The sequence below is a fragment of the Xylocopa sonorina genome, unplaced genomic scaffold (genome assembly GCF_050948175.1).
Source record: "Xylocopa sonorina isolate GNS202 unplaced genomic scaffold, iyXylSono1_principal scaffold0027, whole genome shotgun sequence".
Classification (NCBI taxonomy): domain Eukaryota; kingdom Metazoa; phylum Arthropoda; class Insecta; order Hymenoptera; family Apidae; genus Xylocopa; species Xylocopa sonorina.
The window spans coordinates 2446812-2461026 of record NW_027490098.1 but is presented as its reverse complement, the minus strand read 5'-3'; the positions used below and the strand labels follow the sequence as shown (position 1 = coordinate 2461026).

The 14215-nt window shown below is 54.3% G+C and overlaps 1 non-coding gene and 2 pseudogenes across 1 annotated transcript; all 3 read left to right on the top strand.

Moving 5' to 3' along the window:
- The first annotated feature begins 701 nt into the window (after positions 1-701).
- LOC143432106 (U2 spliceosomal RNA) lies at positions 702-892 on the top strand. The gene has a single exon (XR_013102898.1). It is a non-coding gene; the product is annotated as a U2 spliceosomal RNA (small nuclear RNA).
- Positions 893-8263: 7371 nt separating this feature from the next.
- Positions 8264-8470, top strand: LOC143432127 (U2 spliceosomal RNA; annotated as a pseudogene).
- Positions 8471-13559: 5089 nt separating this feature from the next.
- Positions 13560-13766, top strand: LOC143432126 (U2 spliceosomal RNA; annotated as a pseudogene).
- The last annotated feature ends 449 nt before the right edge of the window (positions 13767-14215 follow it).

Genomic DNA, 14215 nt, shown 5'->3' with positions numbered 1-14215 from the left:
ATTTCACAATCAAAATACACAAAGTGCTTATTTTTATGATTTTTACATATTTTTACATATTGGCTTTAGTTACCAAGATATATATAGTTGACATTTTTAGAAAATACGGAATTGTTGTTGAAAAAAAACACTCATCTATTACAATTGTGCAGTTAAGATAGAAAACAATTATGTAATTCTCTTATTTTATAAACAAAAGGTTCGTATTCTTACTCTACATTATCGACTCAATCAATGTGGCATCAAAACTAACCGATATTAAGTTACCGCACATAATACGTACATATCAATTTCTTTTTCTTTTATACAGAAAATGTAGAGTAAAATTGATATCCATTGTATTATACAAATAAATATACGGATATATGTGTACAATATAATACAATAGAGGTAGTTTTAATACAGATTGTAAGTAAAAAATACCGCATACAAATTTTCAAAATTTATCAATTTTTTTTTTCAATACGCTAATCACTTTCAGTTTCCATACGTAATTAAAAATATATTTTCATATTATTTACAACAGAAGAACCCTCTGTGCATCAATATATGTGTGGTAATGTGCAATGTAAGATAGCTAACAATTCACGAAACCAGTAGTTCTGAAGTTCACCGCTACGCGTCGGGCATGGCCTACCGTTTCTCGCGAGCGTATAGATACCCCACAGGGTACATAAAGATGTTTTAAACGTTGTAAAAGCATCGCTTCTCGGCCTGATGGCTAAGATCAAAGTGTAGTATCTGTTCTTATCAGCTTAATATCTGATACACTCCTCATTAGGAGTCAGAATATTAACCTGATTTTTGGAAAAAGGCGGACCGCTGGGGCTTGCTCCACCTCCGCCGCGAGTCGACCCAGTATTGCAGTGCCTCTGGGACCGGCTCAATAAGAGTTTCCAAAGATCAGATATATTCTTTTAACCATTAAACCCACACACTTGATCTTCTCCGTCAGTAGCTATAAGTATTCGTTTTGGCCTGTGTTCGACTCGCTCACCGGAGTGTCGCGTCATCATCCGCGTCGCGCGTGCTGTGTCCGTGTGTGGTGCAGTGATCAGTGCGTTCGGCTTGCTGGTGGACTTCGGACTTGGTAAGTCTAACACTTGGAATATCGGTGGAGGTCCCTTCCGCGTGATTAGCTTAAAGTGCTCCCGATGCGGTGGTGTTGAACGCATCGGGTAGACGTTAGACGTCCATACGTGACGTCCCTCCTCCTAGGTCGACCATTTCGACCTCCGAGGAGTTTGAATCCGAGTAGATTCGGTTTGTTCGACCTTATACCCGGTTATAAGTGTAAACTTTACACTTATAGCCGTTGGTTTTGAATTCGACCTCTCCGTGTTTTGGGTGTTAGACTGTTTGCACGTACACCCGTAATTCGAGTTTTTTGCTCGATTTTACGGGTCGTCGCTGCGAAATAGCAGCTTTAGATTAATTAAAATCACCGTCCATTTGTTTAATCAAGAGATCGGGGTACACGGAGGCCCTTTACACCCCGTGTAACTCGATACGTCGCGTTTCCGGAGTTTTCCAGGCCGTGTGGAGTGTATCGTGAAAAGTTAAACCGTTTGCGGTTGCTAGGCACGTACGCGAAGCACGGTTCGTTCGTGCGGGGCTGTGTCCACCGGGCACAGCGGAATCGTTTTATTTTATTTTATTTTAATTTATTTTATTGTAGTTTATTAGATTCCGTTTCGCCGTTAATCTGTATTAAGATATTTATTTAATCGCGTTCGCGTTCGCGTTGTCCCTTGTCTCCTCTAGTGTATATACTTATTTATTATTGTCCCTTGTCTTACGTGTTCGTCTCGATCGACCGTTAACCGTTTGTGTTTGCTCCGGTGAGCGTATTGTTTTATTGGTTCGACTTATTATTTTATTAGACGAGCCGTGTGTTGCGTTGCGACACTATCTTCACGATGGCGGGTAATAGCAGCAATAACTCTAGTAATATTGAGTGCGTGGTGAAGCTGCTTTACCCGTTCCCTGCCGAATTTCCCTGCCCCTTCTGCTTTGTAGGCAGAACGGTGTGCAGAAAGGGAGCGTGTGTCTATCTGAGACACACGGATTTATTTAAACACCTCAAATTACATCACCCCGGTGCGATTAAAAGGTGGGTGTGCGGTGAGTGCGGCTTCGCCGACGATAGCGCTTATGCGCTAAAGAAGGTGAAGGCGCACCACCAAACGAAACACCCGTCCACCGGGGGTCCGTGTGTCTCCGTTAGACACAACTCCCTTGCAGGGAGTGCCGCCCGCGCAACGCCCGGCGACAGCGTTGCCGAGTCGCGACCCGTTGACGCGGTGGAGGCGTTCTCCACCGAGAACGAGGTCTCCTCTCCCCCCCTGGGTGCTTCCCCGGTGACCTGTGGGGGCACAACTACGTGTGCCTCCACCACAACAAAAACAACAACAACAACAACAACGACAACACCGACAATAACAGCTAATACTCGATCCGCTGTTTCTAGAATATCGGGGACGGCTGCCTCCACTGCAGCCAAGACGACATCGAGAGGGGCCTCCTCCACTAAGTCAACGAGGAGCATTACCACCACGCAACCCCGGCGAGGAACTTGTCCACCCACCGCCGGAAAAACAAGGACTACGAGAGCCTCCACCACCATTATAACGACAGGCACAACAACGACGGTAGTGGGGAGCAGCGCCGCGACAAGGAGCAGCGTCACCCTCGCGGCGTTCCTACAACGTAGCCGGCGCTCCTCCGCGGACGAGGCGAGCCCCAATACAACGAGGACCAGCAGCGGGTCGGGGCCCAAGGGGAGGATTTCAGGGGGCTCTACCACCACGCCCCCTGCCCCCGCAAGGGGGAAGAAGAGCCCGGCGGCGCCCGCAGCAGCTGGGAGGAAGAGGCGGGCGTCGACCGAGCCTCCCCAACCCGACCCGCCCCGACGAATTCTTCCGTCAAGAAGGGTGACCCCCACAACCACCTTCGCGGAGGTCACCCGGGGCAGCCCGTCCGCCGTGGCCGGAGCGGCGGTGGTGTCGAGGAATACAAGAGCGACGTCTCTTCCGCCCGCGTTGCCCAGGATCACGCGGGCGGCAGCGAAGAGGATGGGGGGCGCGTCCACCACCTCCAGCGCCCCCCCAGCGACACCACCACTGCAGGGCCCTCCACCTACGCCCTGCAGCGCTCCGGCCACATTAACAACCACGACGATGACGACCACGGTCCGTGGCTCGCCAATTATGACGGTGGCCGTCGTGTCACCTGTGGCGGTCACCGTCGCGGCGCGGACGCCGCCAGCCACGGGCCGCGCCTCCACCCCGCCAGCCAGGACGACTCGGGCGACGTCCCTCCCGCCCGGGTCGTCCGCGAAGAGGCCTATCAGGGGACGCCTGTCCCCTCCGGGGGGCAGAGGGGACACCCAGACCACCGGGGTGTCCCTTCGGGTGGAGGCGCGTGGGGAGGGGACCGAGAAGAGGAGGTCCCTACCTTCGCCCAGGCCCCTCCCCACCATACGGGAATCTTCGTCGTCATCGTCGGACGAAGAGAGAGCGCCGGCGGCCGTCCACGAGGAGGGACCGGCCCGGACGACCAGACGGAGGCGCCGCTGCATTGGCAGTAGCGGCAGCAGCAGCAGCAGCAGTGGCAGCAGCAGCAGGAACAGCCACACGAGCGCCGCGAGGGGACGGACATCCACGACACCAGGAGGGGCGAGGAGAAGGCGGTGGGTGGACCGCACCATTACCTCCACCACGGATTCGTCGGGGGAAGAGGAGGCCCCAAGGCAGCCGTCCCCGCGGGTGGAGGGAACCGGTCCCTCCACTCGAAGGTCACCGAGGCTCCCCAGGGAGGGGGAAGGGGGCCTCAACCTAGATAATTTATTATCAGAAAATCGTTTTTATCCTTTGACTGACCGGGCAATTAGTCCGGTCATTAATGACAATTTTATTGACTCCCCCGGGCGAAACCGGGGGTGTGTTTGTGTGTGCAGGTGTGGAGGCGCGCGGGACCCGCCCGCGTCATCATCCCGGGGCAGCGTCGTCGTGGAGGCTCCGGTGAGGATGGCCCCGTCGAGCATTCGGGAAAGCCACCCGGTGAGTGCGACACGTGGGTATCGCGCGGGTACCAGAGGCGGTCGTGCACCTGCAGCGACCGTGGGGCGGCGGCGCGGGACAGCGACATCGGGCCTCCCGGCTGCTTGCGAGCGGGTAGGCGGGGCGTCTCAGCCTCGGGCCCCGCGGCAATCTAGGGTGCCCCATCACCGAAGTGGAGGTCGCGACGCTGCGTCCGGCGCGCCACCAACCGGTAGACCCCGATCTAGGGGACGCCGGGAGGTGGACGTTGCCGCAAGGGCGCGGTTAGTGGCCTTCGCGGAGGGGGTGGGATCACCCGAGCAACTGGAGGCGCTCGCCACGAAGGTGGACGAGTACTTTCAGGGGCGGAGGGCCGCGGGACCCGGGGCTGGCGCACGGAGTGCCGCCTCCAGCGGGGGGGCCGGTCGGCGCCGGCCAGTCGCGGGGAGTGAGGGGCGTCGGGGTGATGTGGCCAATTCGATGGTGAGCGATGGCCCTCCCAGCGTCCCGGATCGCGTAGGGGAGGCTACCCGAATCCAACGTCTTTTCAGGGCGGATCGGAAGCGCGCGGTGCGGGAGATTCTCGCCGGAGAATCTCCCCATTGCAGTGTGCCCCTGGAACGGGTCCAGGAGCACTTTACGAACGTTTACTCGCTCCGAGCCCGCCCTGGTAGCCTTCCCTCTCTCTATGGGGAGGACCCGACCACTGAGTCGAACGATGCCCTGGTTTCCCCCTTCACGGAAGCCGAGGTCAGCCGTCGGCTAAAGCGGATGAAGCTTGCTTCTTCCGCCGGACCCGACGGTCTGACCTATGGTGACCTACGGAGGGGGGACCCAGGAGCGGTCCTCCTTACGGCGGTATTCAACACCTGCCGCCGCATGGAGAAGATTCCGGGGCGCTGGAAGCAGTCCAACACCGTCCTCCTTTTCAAGAAGGGTGATCGCGAGGACCTATCGAATTGGAGGCCTATCGCCCTGGGTGATGTCACCCCCAAGCTCTTCGCGGCGGTCGTCGCCGATCGGCTCACTCGTTGGGCCGTAGTCAACAAGCGGCTCAGCCAAGCACAGAAGGGCTTCTTGCCCTTCGAAGGCTGTCTGGAGCACAACTTTGTGCTTCAGCAGGCCATGGCTGCCGCTCGTAAGCAGCGTAGGGAGGTGGTGGTGGCGTGGTTGGATCTGGCCAACGCTTTCGGATCGGTTCCCCACGCCACCATCATCGATTCGCTGGCCGGTGCCGGCGCTCCCCGGCCGCTCATCAACATCGTCGCCAGCCTTTACGACGGCGTGGCGACGCGGGTCCGTACCGCTGAAGGGTACACGCCCTGGATCCCCATGAAGTCGGGGGTGAGGCAGGGCTGCCCACTTAGCCCGATCCTATTCGACCTTTCCATTGAGGCCATGGTTCGCGGGGCCGTGGACTCGGTGGAGGGTCTGAGTGTGAGAGGGCATAAGGTGACAGCCCTGGCGTACGCAGACGACGTGGCACTCGTCGCGTCATCCGTCGACGGAATGGGAAGGCTGTTGCAAGCAGCAGAGGGGACGGCTCGGCAGCTGGGGCTCTCCTTCAACCCCTCGAAGTGTGCAACCCTGCACATCAGAGGGGACGGGAGGGTTTCTGGCACCGAGTTCCGTCTAGTCGGGGGACTCGTTCCTGCCCTGTCGGAGGGGCGGAGTTACGAGCATCTGGGAGTGCCGACCGGGGTTCGGATCGACCAAACCCCGTATCCGACGATCCAAGCCTTATTAGTAGATCTTCGCGCGGTCGACGATTCCCTGCTCGCCCCCTGGCAAAAAATCGAGACCGTGGCGACATTCCTGTTGCCACGCCTCGATTTCGCGTTCAGGGGAGGCCACGTGCGAAGAACCGCTTTAGCCGATGCCGACAGGGTCATCAAACGCACGGTAAAGAGGTGGTTGCACCTCCCGCAGCGTGCCAGTGCGGAGCTGGTCTATATCCCCCCCGCTTGGGGTGGGTGCGGCCTTCTCCCGCTGGTGGATCTGGCCGACGTGGCGACCGTGTCGCACGCGTTCAGGTTATTGAATGCGAGCGATCCGGTCGTTGCGGACTTGGCCAGGTCAGCGCTGTGTGACGCCGTGCGGGAGAAGGCCGGTCGGACCCTTGGGAGCAGGGGCCTTGCCGACTATCTCTCCGGCTCTTTGTCGGGCGAGATGGCGAGGCCATCGGCGGGCCGGGCTTCGTTCTGGTCGCGAGTAAGGAACGTCGGGATTCGTTCTTGTGCGCGGCTTGGATTCAGTTGGAGGTGGGACGAGGTTCGTGAAGAACTCTCGGTCGTTTGTCGCTCCCGGAATGGGCGTAGCGTTGTTGTGCCGCCTGCTGCCAAGGGCCAAGTCACGCGGAGGCTGAGGGCAGCAGTGGGAGAGTGCTACCTGGAAAGGCTTCTTCGGAAGCCCGACCAGGGGAAGGTTTTCGACGCGACCTCCCGTTGCGCGGTCAGTAACCACTTTCTGCGCACCGGGGGGTTTGTCCGCTTCGCTGATTGGCGCTTCGTTCACCGGGCCCGCCTCGACGTGTTGCCGCTAAATGGAGCACGTCGGTGGGGGACCGGTGACAAGCGTTGCCGGCGTTGCGGGCATGAGTTCGAGGGCCTTCCCCACGTGCTCTCCCACTGCGGTCCTCACTCCGCTGCCCGGCAGCTGCGGCATGACAACCTCGTTCATAGGCTCGTGGCGGCTGCCCGTCTGCCAGGGGAGATCCGGGTCAATAAGCGCGTCCCGGGAGTCGACGGCGAGCTGGCAGCCCTGCGTCCCGACATCGTCGTGGAGCACGGGCTGTCGAAAAACATCGTCGTGGTCGACGTGGCCGTGCCTTTCGAGAACACTCTCGAGGCAATTGAGGAGGCGAGGATGGCGAAGATACGTAAGTATCAGCCCCTCGCCGAATCATTGCGGAGGCGCGACTACCGAGTCCACGTAGATGCGTTCGTCGTCGGCGCCCTGGGCGCGTGGGACCCGGGAAACGAGTTTGTCCTGGACCTGCTGCGCGTCTCTCAGCGTTATGCAGCGCTGATGAGGCGTCTCATGATATCTGAGACAATAGCCTGGTCCAGAGATATCTACGTGGAGCATGTATCCGGGGTGCGTCAGTACCGGGCTCCACGGGGTACGTCCGAGGCGGGGTCGACATCGGCGGCGCTGAGCGGGAGCAGTGGAGGCGCCCGCGTCCCTGGGGTGGTGTCGCCTGCGGATCCTTAGTGCCTCCACATCTGCGGGCGGAGAGGACTAGCCGCGGGGGTCTGTAGTAAGCTCTCATTTGCTTTATCGTAAAGTATTTTATTTTAATTTATTTTATTTGTTTTGTTTGGCCTGTCTGGTCTGCGCTTCCATCGCCTCCACGCGAAATGAGAATTAAACTGATCCAGCCTAACTTATTTTACTCAACTTACCTTATTTTATGGTATCGGATTTAGTTTATTTTACCTCATTGGATTTTATCTCATTTTATTTTATTTTATTTACTGATTTACTTATTAACGTATTTTATTCTCCTGACTTACTCTATTCTTATTTTACCTACTCTATCGTGGATTGTTTCATCGTACCATAACGTATCCTTTCTCATTTCGCCTTTCAATGCCCTCTTCTTATTATTTTTATTATTGATATTAGTTCTATATTTCTTTATGCGCCCACCTGACTGTGCCATACTATATAGTACTTTAGTATTTTACTTGGTCTGACTGTATTATCTTGTCTATTCTATCGTACTATATTTATTTATTTGCCTATTCAATAGTTTCATTATTATTTTACTACAACTCGAGTACTAAGTGTTGCTTATATGGACCCCCTTGGTGGCTGCTGGGACCTCTCGGCCCTTCATGGATGACTACAGTAAGGCGTATATCCGCACATTGTCGCTCTCAATTCGCTGAGCCCATCGTGCTACGCGCCATATTATGTTAAAGATAATGTATTTGTTATACATAAATTATATACCTTTCTTTATGGTTTATACTTTATATTTATGTTATTATATTGATACTCTATCGAAAAGCTAATTGTTAAACCGTGCCTTGTGTCACGCTGTTATTGATATGTTATAATAATTTATTGAACGTTGCAAAGTTCACTCTACTGTAAATCTGTTATATTGACAATGGACGCTTTAGGGACTTGTCCCACAGCACTACCCTATGTAATATATTTCTACTTTATGATTGAATTTGTGCGGAAACAACACGAATGATCCTGTATACAAGTGTATACCCCTGGGGCTTCGGCCCCGGGGGAACATTAATTGCTAAAATAAACGTCTTATCTGTTCTTATCAGCTTAATATCTGATACACTCCTCATTAGGAGTCAGAATATTAACCTGATTTTTGGAAAAAGGCGGACCGCTGGGGCTTGCTCCACCTCCGCCGCGAGTCGACCCAGTATTGCAGTGCCTCTGGGACCGGCTCAATAAGGGTTTCCAAAGATCAGATATATTCTTTTAACCATTAAACCCACACACTTGATCTTCTCCGTCAGTAGCTATAAGTATTCGTTTTAACCTGTGTTCGACTCGCTCACCGGAGTGTCGCGTCATCATCCGCGTCGCGCGTGCTGTGTCCGTGTGTGGTGCAGTGATCAGTGCGTTCGGCTTGCTGGTGGACTTCGGACTTGGTAAGTCTAACACTTGGAATATCGGTGGAGGTCCCTTCCGCGTGATTAGTTTAAAGTGCTCCCGATGCGGTGGTGTTGAACGCATCGGGTAGACGTTAGACGTCCATACGTGACGTCCCTCCTCCTAGGTCGACCATTTCGACCTCCGAGGAGTTTGAATCCGAGTAGATTCGGTTTGTTCGACCTTATACCCGGTTATAAGTGTAAACTTTACACTTATAGCCGTTGGTTTTGAATTCGACCTCTCCGTGTTTTGGGTGTTAGACTGTTTGCACGTACACCCGTAATTCGAGTTTTTTGCTCGATTTTACGGGTCGTCGCTGCGAAATAGCAGCTTTAGATTAATTAAAATCACCGTCCATTTGTTTAATCAAGAGATCGGGGTACACGGAGGCCCTTTACACCCCGTGTAACTCGATACGTCGCGTTTCCGGAGTTTTCCAGGCCGTGTGGAGTGTATCGTGAAAAGTTAAACCGTTTGCGGTTGCTAGGCACGTACGCGAAGCACGGTTCGTTCGTGCGGGGCTGTGTCCACCGGGCACAGCGGAATTGTTTTATATTATTTTATTTTATTTTATTGTAGTTTATTAGATTCCGTTTCGCCGTTAATCTGTATTAAGATATTTATTTAATCGCGTTCGCGTTCGCGTTGTCCCTTGTCTCCTCTAGTGTATATACTTATTTATTATTGTCCCTTGTCTTACGTGTTCGTCTCGATCGACCGTTAACCGTTTGTGTTTGCTCCGGTGAGCGTATTGTTTTATTGGTTCGACTTATTATTTTATTAGACGAGCCGTGTGTTGCGTTGCGACACTATCTTCACGATGGCGGGTAATAGCAGCAATAACTCTAGTAATATTGAGTGCGTGGTGAAGCTGCTTTACCCGTTCCCTGCCGAATTTCCCTGCCCCTTCTGCTTTGTAGGCAGAACGGTGTGCAGAAAGGGAGCGTGTGTCTATCTGAGACACACGGATTTATTTAAACACCTAAAATTACATCACCCCGGTGCGATTAAAAGGTGGACCTGCGCTGAGTGCGGCTTCGCCGACGACAGCGCGTATGCGCTGAAGAAGGTGAAGGCGCACCACCAGGTCCGTCACCCAGCCACCGGGGGTCCGTGTGTCCCCGTTAGACACAACTCCCTTGCAGGGAGTGCCGCCCGCGCAACGCCCGGCGATAGCGTTGCCGAGTCGCGACCCGTTGACGCGGTGGAGGCGTTCTCCACCGAGAACGAGGCCTCTTTTCCCCCTCTGGGGGCGTCCCCGGTGACCTGTGGGGGCACGACGACCTGTGCCTCCATTACAACAAAAACAGCAACAACAACAACAACAACAACAACACCGACAATTATATTGAATACGCCCCTGGAACGGGTCCAGGAGCACTTTACGAACGTTTACTCGCTCCGAGCCCGCCCTGGTAGCCTTCCCTCTCTCTATGGGGAGGACCCGACCACTGAGTCGAACGATGCCCTGGTTTCCCCCTTCACGGAAGCCGAGGTCAGCCGTCGGTTAAAGCGGATGAAGCTTGCTTCTTCCGCCGGACCCGACGGTCTGACCTATGGTGACCTACGGAGGGGGGACCCAGGAGCGGTCCTCCTTACGGCGGTATTCAACACCTGCCGCCGCATGGAGAAGATTCCGGGGCGCTGGAAGCAGTCCAACACCGTCCTCCTTTTCAAGAAGGGTGATCGCGAGGACCTATCGAATTGGAGGCCTATCGCCCTGGGTGATGTCACCCCCAAGCTCTTCGCGGCGGTCGTCGCCGATCGGCTCACTCGTTGGGCCGTAGTCAACAAGCGGCTCAGCCAAGCACAGAAGGGCTTCTTGCCCTTCGAAGGCTGTCTGGAGCACAACTTTGTGCTTCAGCAGGCCATGGCTGCCGCTCGTAAGCAGCGTAGGGAGGTGGTGGTGGCGTGGTTGGATCTGGCCAACGCTTTCGGTTCGGTTCCCCACGCCACCATCATCGATTCGCTGGCCGGCGCCGGCGCTCCCCGGCCGCTTATCAACATCGTCGCCAGCCTTTACGACGGCGTGGCGACGCGGGTCCGTACCGCTGAAGGGTACACGCCCTGGATCCCCATGAAGTCGGGGGTGAGGCAGGGCTGCCCACTTAGCCCGATCCTATTCGACCTTTCCATTGAGGCCATGGTTCGCGGGGCCGTGGACTCGGTGGAGGGTCTGAGTGTGAGAGGGCATAAGGTGACAGCCCTGGCGTACGCAGACGACGTGGCACTCGTCGCGTCATCCGTCGACGGAATGGGAAGGCTATTGCAAGCAGCAGAGGGGACGGCTCGGCAGCTGGGGCTCTCCTTCAACCCCTCGAAGTGTGCAACCCTGCACATCAGAGGGGACGGGAGGGTTTCTAGCACCGAGTTCCGTCTAGTCGGGGGACTCGTTCCTGCCCTGTCGGAGGGGCAGAGTTACGAGCATCTGGGAGTGCCGACCGGGGTTCGGATCGACCAAACCCCGTATCCGACGATCCAAGCCTTATTAGTAGATCTTCGCGCGGTCGACGATTCCCTGCTCGCCCCCTGGCAAAAAATCGAGACCGTGGCGACATTCCTGTTGCCACGCCTCGATTTCGCGTTCAGGGGAGGCCACGTGCGAAGAACCGCTTTAGCCGATGCCGACAGGGTCATCAAACGCACGGTAAAGAGGTGGTTGCACCTCCCGCAGCGTGCCAGTGCGGAGCTGGTCTATATCCCCCCCGCTTGGGGTGGGTGCGGCCTTCTCCCGCTGGTGGATCTGGCCGACGTGGCGGCCGTGTCGCACGCGTTCAGGTTATTGAATGCGAGCGATCCGGTCGTTGCGGACTTGGCCAGGTCAGCGCTGTGTGACGCCGTGCGGGAGAAGGCCGGTCGGACCCTTGGGAGCAGGGGCCTTGCCGACTATCTCTCCGGCTCTTTGTCGGGCGAGATGGCGAGGCCATCGGCGGGCCGGGCTTCGTTCTGGTCGCGAGTAAGGAACGTCGGGATTCGTTCTTGTGCGCGGCTTGGATTCAGTTGGAGGTGGGACGAGGTTCGTGAAGAACTCTCGGTCGTTTGTCGCTCCCGGAATGGGCGTAGCGTTGTTGTGCCGCCTGCTGCCAAGGGCCAAGTCACGCGGAGGCTGAGGGCAGCAGTGGGAGAGTGCTACCTGGAAAGGCTTCTTCGGAAGCCCGACCAGGGGAAGGTTTTCGACGCGACCTCCCGTTGCGCGGTCAGTAACCACTTTCTGCGCACCGGGGGGTTTGTCCGCTTCGCTGATTGGCGCTTCGTTCACCGGGCCCGCCTCGACGTGTTGCCGCTAAATGGAGCACGTCGGTGGGGGACCGGTGACAAGCGTTGCCGGCGTTGCGGGCATGAGTTCGAGGGCCTTCCCCACGTGCTCTCCCACTGCGGTCCTCACTCCGCTGCCCGGCAGCTGCGGCATGACAACCTCGTTCATAGGCTCGTGGCGGCTGCCCGTCTGCCAGGGGAGATCCGGGTCAATAAGCGCGTCCCGGGAGTCGACGGCGAGCTGGCAGCCCTGCGTCCCGACATCGTCGTGGAGCACGGGCTGTCGAAAAACATCGTCGTGGTCGACGTGGCCGTGCCTTTCGAGAACACTCTCGAGGCAATTGAGGAGGCGAGGATGGCGAAGATACGTAAGTATCAGCCCCTCGCCGAATCATTGCGGAGGCGCGGCTACCGAGTCCACGTAGATGCGTTCGTCGTCGGCGCCCTGGGCGCGTGGGACCCGGGAAACGAGTTTGTCCTGGACCTGCTGCGCGTCTCTCAGCGTTATGCAGCGCTGATGAGGCGTCTCATGATATCTGAGACAATAGCCTGGTCCAGAGATATCTACGTGGAGCATGTATCCGGGGTGCGTCAGTACCGGGCTCCACGGGGTACGTCTGAGGCGGAGTCGACATCGGCGGCGCTGAGCGGGAGCAGTGGAGGCGCCCGCGTCCCTGGGGTGGTGCCGCCTGCGGATCCTTAGTGCCTCCACACCTGGGTTGGGAGAGTGTGTCGATATGGTCTGGAGTGAGCTTTCTTTTCTTTTCCTTTCTTTGCTTTACTTTCTTTATTTTCTTTATTTTCTTTTTCTTATTCCTTTTCTTTTTCTATATACATAGCCTCCACACTAAGAGATTAATGGCGCCTAGACACAGTCGGTGAAGGACTTTATTAATTAATTTATAATTTGTACTGTATGATATTCTTTTATATTTTACTGTATCCTATTTTACCTTATCTGACTGTTATCTTATTCTGTTTTACTGTTTGGACATTTATCGTAAATTTTAACCACTAACTTATACTATCGCATTTTACTGCAGTAGCCTATTTTATGTTCACTCTTCTTTGTTCTACGCGCCTGTGGGTGTCAATTAAATTATGATTGCACTATTTTATTATTTTACACTATTATTTTACTCATTTAGTGCGAATCATTCTTCTGATTTAGACAATGCATTAATTAATTAAACTATTTATTTCTGCCTAATTTATTCTTGCTGCTCTGGACCGATTGATGGCGCCTAATACCTCCCAACCGGACTCGTATGACTAGGATGAGGCGTATATCCGCACATTGATGCTCTGCTCTAGGCTTTCAAGTGCTGCGTGATACATGGTGTGCCAAATTCTTATAAATGTTATATATATAAAATATGCTTTATACTTTGTATATACTATCTTATTATATTGTTACTTTGGTGTTAAATTAATTTACCGATCCGTGCCTCATGTAACACGGTTGTTATTATATGTACTCAATTTATTGAATGTTATAATTCTCACCTCATTGTAATAGGGGTACGCTCGTAATGGACGCGGAAAAAACTTTCTCCCGCAAGCCTTATATTATAAATGATATATAACTAAATTCGTGCGGAAGCGATGCGAATTATTCTGTAAAATAAGTGTATACCCCTGGGGCTTCGGCCCCGGGGGAACATTAATTGCTAAAATAAACGTCTTATCTGTTCTTATCAGCTTAATATCTGATACACTCCTCATTAGGAGTCAGAATATTAACCTGATTTTTGGAAAAAGGCGGACCGCTGGGGCTTGCTCCACCTCCGCCGCGAGTCGACCCAGTATTGCAGTGCCTCTGGGACCGGCTCAATAAGGGTTTCCAAAGATCAGATATATTCTTTTAACCATTAAACCCACACACTTGATCTTCTCCGTCAGTAGCTATAAGTATTCGTTTTAACCTGTGTTCGACTCGCTCACCGGAGTGTCGCGTCATCATCCGCGTCGCGCGTGCTGTGTCCGTGTGTGGTGCAGTGATCAGTGCGTTCGGCTTGCTGGTGGACTTCGGACTTGGTAAGTCTAACACTTGGAATATCGGTGGAGGTCCCTTCCGCGTGATTAGTTTAAAGTGCTCCCGATGCGGTGGTGTTGAACGCATCGGGTAGACGTTAGACGTCCATACGTGACGTCCCTCCTCCTAGGTCGACCATTTCGACCTCCGAGGAGTTTGAATCCGAGTAGATTCGGTTTGTTCGACCTTATACCCGGTTATAAGTGTAAACTTTACACTTATAGCCGTTGGTTTTGAATTCGACCTCTCCGTG